General features: G+C 41.7%; 1 long non-coding RNA gene across 1 annotated transcript in view; it reads right to left on the bottom strand.

Annotated features, from left to right (window-relative positions):
* Positions 1 to 2,295: 2,295 nt before the first annotated feature.
* LOC112549916 overlaps positions 2,296 to 8,633 on the bottom strand; it is a 35,872-nt gene continuing 29,534 nt past the window's right edge. Inside the window, exon 3 of the long non-coding RNA XR_003093539.1 lies at positions 2,296 to 2,616. This is a non-coding gene — a long non-coding RNA (uncharacterized LOC112549916). The remainder of the gene's footprint in view (positions 2,617 to 8,633) is intronic.

Genomic DNA, 8,633 nt, shown 5'->3' with positions numbered 1-8,633 from the left:
CTCTTCCTCGGCACTGTGGCACTCCCAGCCTCTGTCGCTCCCAGCGCTGCTGCAGCCTATTCGGCCCACGGCCAAGGCCCCTTGAGGGTGCCCGGTTCCACTCCCGGGCTTCCCCCCAGGCTTTACGTCCTCTCGCAGCGCGCCCCCTCTGCCTTTGGGGCCGCATTTTATTTCCTCTGAGCGGCGCCTCTCTCTGATGTCACTCCGCCCCAGCTGTATGAAAGCGCGGCTAACGAGCCAAGCGGGTGGTTCCCCAGCCTGCACGCCGCCACTGCTCCCACCTCCTGCGAAGCATAAGTGAGTATTTCCTTTGGCTCTGGGCCGGGGTCTCCCTCTAGTCCCGTTGTCCCTGGGACACTCTCCAAATTGATTCGGAGGGTTCCAAATCATTTTGGAGAGATTAAAAGGTCCTCTGTTTCGATTTGGATTCGGAGATTCAGCCACTGAATCAGGCGGCATCTCCACCGAAGTGAATCAGGGACTAAAGCTTCTCACAGCCCTACTGGTCAGTGAATGGATATTTACCAGTAACTAGCTTGCTGTGACTCAAGATTGCTACTTCTATGGACCAAAGAGGGCAAAGAGAATCAGCTATCTACCCCTGAAACCATCACAGGTGGAAGCAGTAGAAATCCACTTGGCTCCCTGCAAGAGAACTGTTGTAGAGTGGGAAATCTGCGAGGTGAGGAGAAAACTGTCAGACTCCTTGGTTTCATTATGAAAGTGACAAGTGTTGCCAGGGTTCATTTGAGATCCGTAGAGAGTTTCAGGTTTCAGGCAAACTCAGGCACTCAAAGCTACCTCCGTGGGGTGTGAACTGAACCTGCCAGTTTGGGTTTGCCGAAACCACATGAAATTAAACTGATTTCACGCAGCTCTCTTCAACACCCTTGAGCTGACCAAGCTGCTACATCATTTGAGATCCCCCCCGTGTGGCCTATTACGCCAGTCAACCTCCACCAAACAAAATAAACAATCCAAAACTGCAGCACTTCCCATGTAATGTGGGGGGTGGAAAGAAATTGGTCTCCTTATTGTCTGTATAATATTCCCTTGTAAACTTAATGGCATGTTCATTACTGTAAGGAGGGTGAATAATGGTACCATCAGAATTAGACCTCTGATCTCTTTTACATCTGTAACACTGAATCTAACTAATTCCATGTATTGTGTGACTTTCTATCTACTCCCAGAACAATAACAGAGACCAGTACCCTGAATTCACAGGCCCCCAAAATCTGAACTATTCAAATTACATAGCCGGCTGTTAATTTTGCAGCCATTGCCACTTAAAACTATCAGTAACAGCAAGTACTTATTGAAAAGGGACAACAGTTTTAGAGAGACATGTAATGTTCCTTAAGGTATAATTTATTATTTGTGGGTACAGGCCCAAAAAAAAGAGAACACAGAAAAAGCAACAGAGTTCCCCAGCAGCTTTCTGCCTTTGTTTCAGATAATTATATTTGAATAAGATCATTTTCTCTTACATCCTAGCTTCTCCTTCTGCTCACTCCTACAGGGAAATTGCATTAAGATGGCATTGCATTCTATTGCCATAATAACAAAGACGTCACTAATTCACCATTAAGGCTTCTCTGCTGATAAAACAGGAGGAAAAAACGGGCTGTGAGAATAAGAAGGAGCAACCCTTATGTGAACAGAAATATCTTTTGACAACAGGAAGAAACAGCAAAGAGAAATGTTGAGAAAATTTTGGCTACAATTCCGTAGTCCTCTTTCCTCTTCTTTCATTTCCTTCTCTTGCATTTACTCCCTAACCTAGGCATAATTTAACAAGAATAGTTCTGATTGACCAAGAGCTAAAGAGCAGATTTTTAAAGGTCTCTGGGTGCATCTACTTATGTGCTTTAATGTGCAGTAGCCTATTTTACTGCGCATTAAACCATCGCGTAAAAAAAGCACTATTATGCTAATACACAATAAAATAGGCTACCGTGCATTAAGCATCACCTAAAAAATCACGTGTTTGTGCTACTGCACATTAGGATAACTTTATGTGCATTAATTTAGTACCTCACATTAGAGGGTATTTTTACACATGCAAGTGCTTTGAAAAGCACCCAGCACTGCGACACTTGCAGTTGTATAAGTGGCGAAATGCATGTCAGCACACAGAAAATGGTGGCAGTGCGATTTCGAACTAAAACACCTCAGAGGTGCTTTAGTTCAAAAGTGCACCGCTGCCATTTTCTGCATGCTTACATGAATTTCACCGCTGATACAACTGCATGTGGTGCAGTGCAGTGTGCATCAGCTCACATGTGCAGCGTACTCGATTAATTGAGTCTGCTCTGAAACAGCACATCTCCAGCATGTAGCCGAATGAAAAAGTATGTGTATAAATGCCCACAGGTACTAAATTTAATGCGCATTAGGAAAAGTGCATTAATGCACATGTAGATGCACCCTGTAGGTGCCAGAAGTCTGGTGCTAAATCTGCAAATGGATGTATGTATTGCAACACCTAATGCATAGGTGTCCTGCCTCCCAGTGGAATTCACAGTCCCGAGCTGGCTGTTGAGATTCCCCATACAGTGCCCGGGGAGGGGCAGGACCCTCAGCAATAGGATTCCCAGCAGACAGCATTGACACCTGTGGAGGAAATAGAGATTAGTAGGAATCAAGTAGATTGTAATGACTCGGTATAAAGTTAAAGTCCGTGCTCAGTCCTTGGATTTTATTTTCCTGCCAGCTATGAATTTTTGTTCCCAGGCTCACTCTAGTTGTGCCTGCTTTTTCATTCGACCTGAGGAAGAATACCCTGCATTCAAAAGCTTGTCTTAAATCTACTGCAACCATGGAGTTGGTCCAATAAAAGATACTATCCACAAAAATCCTTGCCTCTCACAGATTTCCTGGACCATCATGGCTACAACATCCCTCCAATGCTACCACAACTACTGGAGTTAGATGCTTACAACAAGCCAAACCAAGCCAGGCCTGCAGGAGAGGTCTTTGTTCCAAATCAGTGAGAGCAGGAACCTGAAAACAATTCTCCCAGTTCCCAGGTGTAAGTCCTAACCACTAGTCCCATCAGTGCACATAATCAAGTTAGCAAATCCCTAAAAAGCCCTGTATTCTGCTATTTTGTACAAGACCTAAACCAGTAGGTGCATTTTGAGAGTGCCTATTGAATTTGGGCATGCAAAACAGATGGGAGGACAATGCCTAGTTGGTGAATCTCACTGGGGCTGAGGTATGAGGTAGGCTGCTGAGCAGCTCAGGGACATCAAAACTTAAGCAGTTCTGGGTGTGCTTATCTGCAGATTTTTAGATTAGTACAAAGCCAGGTGGCAAATGAGCAGAGGTTTTGAGGAACTTTGTGGCACCTAAAACATTGGATTTAGGTACCTCAGTACCTTTGTTAAGTCAGCCAAAAAATCCTATACCTCAGAACAGTTTGATTTGAAGGTTGTAAGCCTCCAATCATGCAGTATACCCTTGGTGACCTCAGCTGACTCCATCTTATATTTTATTTTGAATAATATTTTTACAAAACTCCCAGAACCTGTCAAATATCCTAAAGATTGTGTAAAACCCCAAACGCATGCAGCCTGTCCTATCCCAGGAGTGTGAAATCTTATTTTCCAGCTCTCTGCTCAGATTTAATGAGCCACCCCCTGTTTAACCTTCATCTGAGAAAATTTTAAAGCATCAAGGGAAATTGTATTTTCCTTGTCTTGGTCAACAGAACTAATGTTTGGCACATGCCCAAAATGCATCCTTTCGCATTCCAAGTATTGCAAGTCTTTCATAATACTACTCATACCATGAGTTAAATTATACTTCTTTCCTAGTGAAAAAATGCATGAAAGAACACAGAAATGAGAGAGAGCAAACCACTAAGAAGTGAATCCGATGCTGTCACTCATGTTGAATAGCATCTTAATTCACAAGACGTCTCCCTGAAACCGACAGAACTGCACTGTATGGAGTAAGGTGCTGGTCAGCAATAGTAAGAGTATCAGAGCCTGGCCTCTGAACAACGTTCCATTATTCCCTGTTGACTGATTAACTTCAACATGAAGCAGGTCTTTGCTGCTGTTGTTATTTTCTGTGTTACTGTTTTTTGGATAAGATATACTTAGTGAAAACACTAGCGATCTCAATTAAGCAGCTGGGTGACTTATAAATATATATTTATGTTTGAAGCCTAAGTGGCCGTTGGCTTCCCTACTGTTTTACTTAGCTAACAAAACAACTTTATCAAAGTAAGTATTATTCCAAAACCCAACTTCCTGTGCAGAATGCTCCCTTGTGTTCCATCAGTCTGGTTCTCTGATGAACTACATCGTTTCTTATAAACTGTCCGTGGCCCATAAATTTCCAAGCATAAAGGCTATTACTGTGCTGTGTGAAACCACTGAGAATTGTGTCCTTATAATCTAATTTTATTTTATTGCACTCAAATTTGTTAAGAAAGTTAGTCTACAAACTCTTTTCCCCCCTCTTCTCCTTTTGCTTCTTTTGACAAATATTTGATCCAGATTTTGTTTCAACTGATTTCAGCTGGCCTGGTTCTTCATGACATTAGCTTTCTCCAATTTATGCTAACCAAAGGCTTAAAAATACAAAATAAATAAATAATAGGGGAAAAATTGCTTTCTTCTCCACATGAGTAGATAAATATTCCAGGTCCACAAAATCATGAGTTTTAAATATCAGGTCAGAATATCTGCAAGAACTACAACAATGACAACTACCGTATAAAAATACTTTTCTTTCTATACAAATCAGTGTAAGATGAGAACTTCAGACATGTTGTGCATAAAACTAAAGTCCTTTCAGGATTGTTTCTCATTTTAGCTGTCACAGCTCTCTGTTTACATTTGTTTCCCTGCTGCCACAAGGACTGGACAGATCTTCAAACAAATACTAGACTATGTGTTCCACTGAATAAGAGAAATGACTGAATTTTCCTATTGGGTGCAACATGAAGTTTTGCTTCTGCTGGCTAAATTCCAGTATACATACAATACAAATTGTACTAGCTCCAGGCCAATAAGGAGGTGAAGGCGGAGAAAAGAGGTAAAATAAGCAATGTCTCATGGCTTTTTCTCTCTAATTCCAAGAAGGAGGCAATCCTGTGAACAATAAGAAAAATAAATAAATGGGGAATAGTGGCATTTTGATATCTTGATGGCAGAAACTTCTCGACTACATTGTACTAATTTCATTATGTCTAATTTAATGGGATTTTATTGACAGATAACCCATGAAATATGACTTGGAAACCGTATGCTACATTGGGATATCACTAAATATTTGATGTAGGAGGACTAAAACAAAAACAGATGTTTTAGGGAATAAGTGACTTGAATTTATCACTCATAAACCAATTAAAAGTTTCTGTAGCAAGTTGACAGTTCCCATGAAGCTAGTAATGGGAACGAACTCAAATCATTAGCCTGTGAGCTACAGAACAATTCCCAGCCAGTTTTTTTTTGCTGCTTTCAAACATGATGCTTGGGGTTTTTTTTTAAGTGTGATAAAGAAGCAATCTCACCTTGTCACTCTCTAACCTAGAATCTGTCCTTTCACCTTCACACTTCCATTCATTGCTCATTAAGGAAACAGTGCGATATCCTCACTGTTGTTAGTCTCTTTGGCATAGAATCACAGCACTTTCATGTCCAAGTACACTCCATAGTAATGCACAAAAATTGTTTCTGTTTGTGGCAGGTATTTAGTTAATAAGTTATTAGTAAATCCTGGGGGGGAGGGGAATTGAGGGAACAAATTCATATATTTCATCTTGTATTAGCATTTTAAAATGTAGTTATTTGCTGCTAACCTTGTGCTGTTTGGGCTTGGAGTTTTACCCCAATACAGCCACACATTTAACTGTGTGCTTAATGTTATTGCCTGAAGTCAAAGGGATTGAAATATGTGTTTAAAGGCAAATATATGCATTACAGCTTGTCTAAAACAGGACTGGTTTCTTTATTCAAGTCCATAGAAAGGTTAATTAAATAAACTAATATAATGAACAAAAATTAAGCAAGATACTTGGGGAATAGCCATGCTCTAAGTATTTCTGGGCACATCTACATGAGACAGTAGCTCATTGCTACTGTGCAGTAGCATCTGAAAAAAAACTATGCAGAGACAGTGCTGTGCAGTAACATGAGCGGCGGTTATTGCGCAGTCCACTGCTCATGTAGACACGGCCTCTGTGACCTAGTTGTTAAATTAGCATTGTATTTATAATACCTGTGACATTTTCCATCTCATTTCTCAAAGATGTATAAAGTATTGTGCTATAGTTTAAACAGAAAGCCACAACAGAGTCCACAGCTTCTTTCTGGTATTGTGCAATTCAGTACAATAACCATTTATTTCAAAATAAGTTTCATTTACTAAAATTAAATTCCCAAGGAAAACATTCAAAACCAGTCGTGCAATTCTAGTCAAATATCCATAAAGCTCTCAATGTAAAAAATCTTTGATTTGAATAAAAAGTGCAAGCAGAAGAGCTAGTGGAAGTAATAGGAGTGAAAAACCTGACTGCTTTTAAGATGGGGCTTGATAAGGTTATGAAAGGGATTATATGACATGGTGCCTGTGATAGCTGGGGACAGAACTCAGTGACCCAGGATGACCCAGCCCTAGGTTCCTATGTTTACTCTAGAATCAGTTCATCAGAGGTGCTATTATATCGTATAAGATAAGAGTTTATGTTTCTACGAAAGTTTTCTTTTAAATAGATCATCAAATCCACTATGAATACTTAAGCAAGAGTAGTATCATGGTGTCTTGGACTCATACAGTATAATGCAATAACACTCTGCATTTTGACATCTGCCCAGACGTATGTTTAGAACTAAGTTCTTCAGATTTTTTTTAAGTTGTATGGAAAAAAATCTGGGAATCATTTTTTATATCGCTACTTAGTACAATTTAACTGTCAACAGTTTAATTAATTTAAATGTAGACTTACTGTAGCAGCCAACACCACACACAAGACTTCCACAAAAATTGTTATGAGAAAAGGCCTTGAAAGCAACATTTGGCCAGTAAATTTCTTTAATCGACACATATATTTACAGGAGAAAAAAAACACATAGCAAACTTTCAAAATCATGTAATTTAATCTTTTATGTTGTACGGTTATAGTTATCGCTCGAAAACACATATTTACACCCCAGATAATTCATAGACATATCATTGTTAGTTTCATTAAAAATAGTAGCTTGATTATTTATACATCTTGTGGGCAGTAACAGCTGATAAATATTACCATGTATTATCAGAATGATCTTTTCCTAATTTCATGGCTTCAGATTTCTGGATATTCGATTCATGTTGAAACTTGTGCATTAACACATGCTGGGTGTGACTACACATTCATTAATGTGCCGCAATTATGGCACATTAAGTTAGTGCCTGTAATAATTTACAGCTGCACCGTCGGTGCACAGATCAGTGCACGGAGGGTCAGAAAGTAGACAGGACCTTGGCAGATGCATGAGTCAGCGTGGGTCCCCAACCCTGCACAAGGCAGGAGGCCTCAGGGCACGGGTTGGTGCACAGGGCTGGAGAGGTGAAGGGACCCCACTGCATGAGTCAGTGTGGGTCCCCACCCTCATCTCCCTTGGTGCACGAGTCCTTGCACAGGGCTGGGAGAGCTGAAGGAATTCTGGGACCGCAGGAGGCAGCACGGGTCCCCAACCCTGCAAGCAGCAGAGGTCCCACGGTGCATGGATCAGTGCACAGGGCTTGGAGAGAGCCAAAGAAAACCCTGCCACTGTACAAGGCAGCACGGACCCACATTTCTGCCAGTGGCAGAGGCCCCAGGGTACTGGAGGGTACACAGAAGGTCTGGGAGAGTAGACAGGCCCTGGTAGCTGCATGAGGCAGCTCAAGCCTTTCCACTGCGAGCAAAGCTGCAGCCCCAGCAAGGCGGGAGCTTCGACCAGCCCCACCCACAGAGAAGAGAGAGATGAGCCAAGACCCACGGGAAGGCTAAGGAGACATGAGTGCCCAGGAAGAGGGGATTTGGGGTCCTCACAGGGGAAGAGACCAAGGTCTCCACAGGGGAGGAGGGGCCTCAGTATCTAGGGGAGGTTTCATGCCCCCAAAATCTAGCTAGTCGGGACTAGGGGCAGTTAGCAGTGTCCTTTAGAGGTTACCTGTTTCCCTTTTGTATTATTCCTCTATGCATCGTGATTACTGTGCATTGTTGGTAATACTAACAATGTAAATGGATCTTAGTCTCCTCAAGGGCCAGGTTTTCATCCTATTTAGGTTTCTAAAGTAGCAGATAGGTATGCAGTGAAATTTTCAAAAGCATTTAAGCATGTCCAACTTCATTGGATTGCCTTTGAAAATCTGGCCTGACAGATCAAATTTTAAATCATATTTAAGCTTTGTTCTACTCAACTGCTGAGAACCTCCTCCATAAGCTGGGCCCAACTGCCTAAGTGGCTCCAAAAATGGGACTTCGTGGTCTAAGTCTAAGGCCTTGAACTGTGCTGATCTATTCGGACAAGCCTACCAAATGTTTCATAGATTCATAGATGCTAAGGTTGGAAGGGACCTCAATAGATCATCCAGTCCGACCCCCTGCATAGGCAGGAAAGAGAGCTGGGGTTAGATGAACCCCGCTA

Source organism: Alligator sinensis, unplaced genomic scaffold, assembly GCF_000455745.1.
Source record: "Alligator sinensis unplaced genomic scaffold, ASM45574v1 scaffold939_1, whole genome shotgun sequence".
NCBI lineage: Eukaryota > Metazoa > Chordata > Crocodylia > Alligatoridae > Alligator > Alligator sinensis.
The sequence above is the reverse complement of the archived record's forward strand: the minus strand, read 5'-3'. Positions and strand labels throughout refer to the sequence as shown.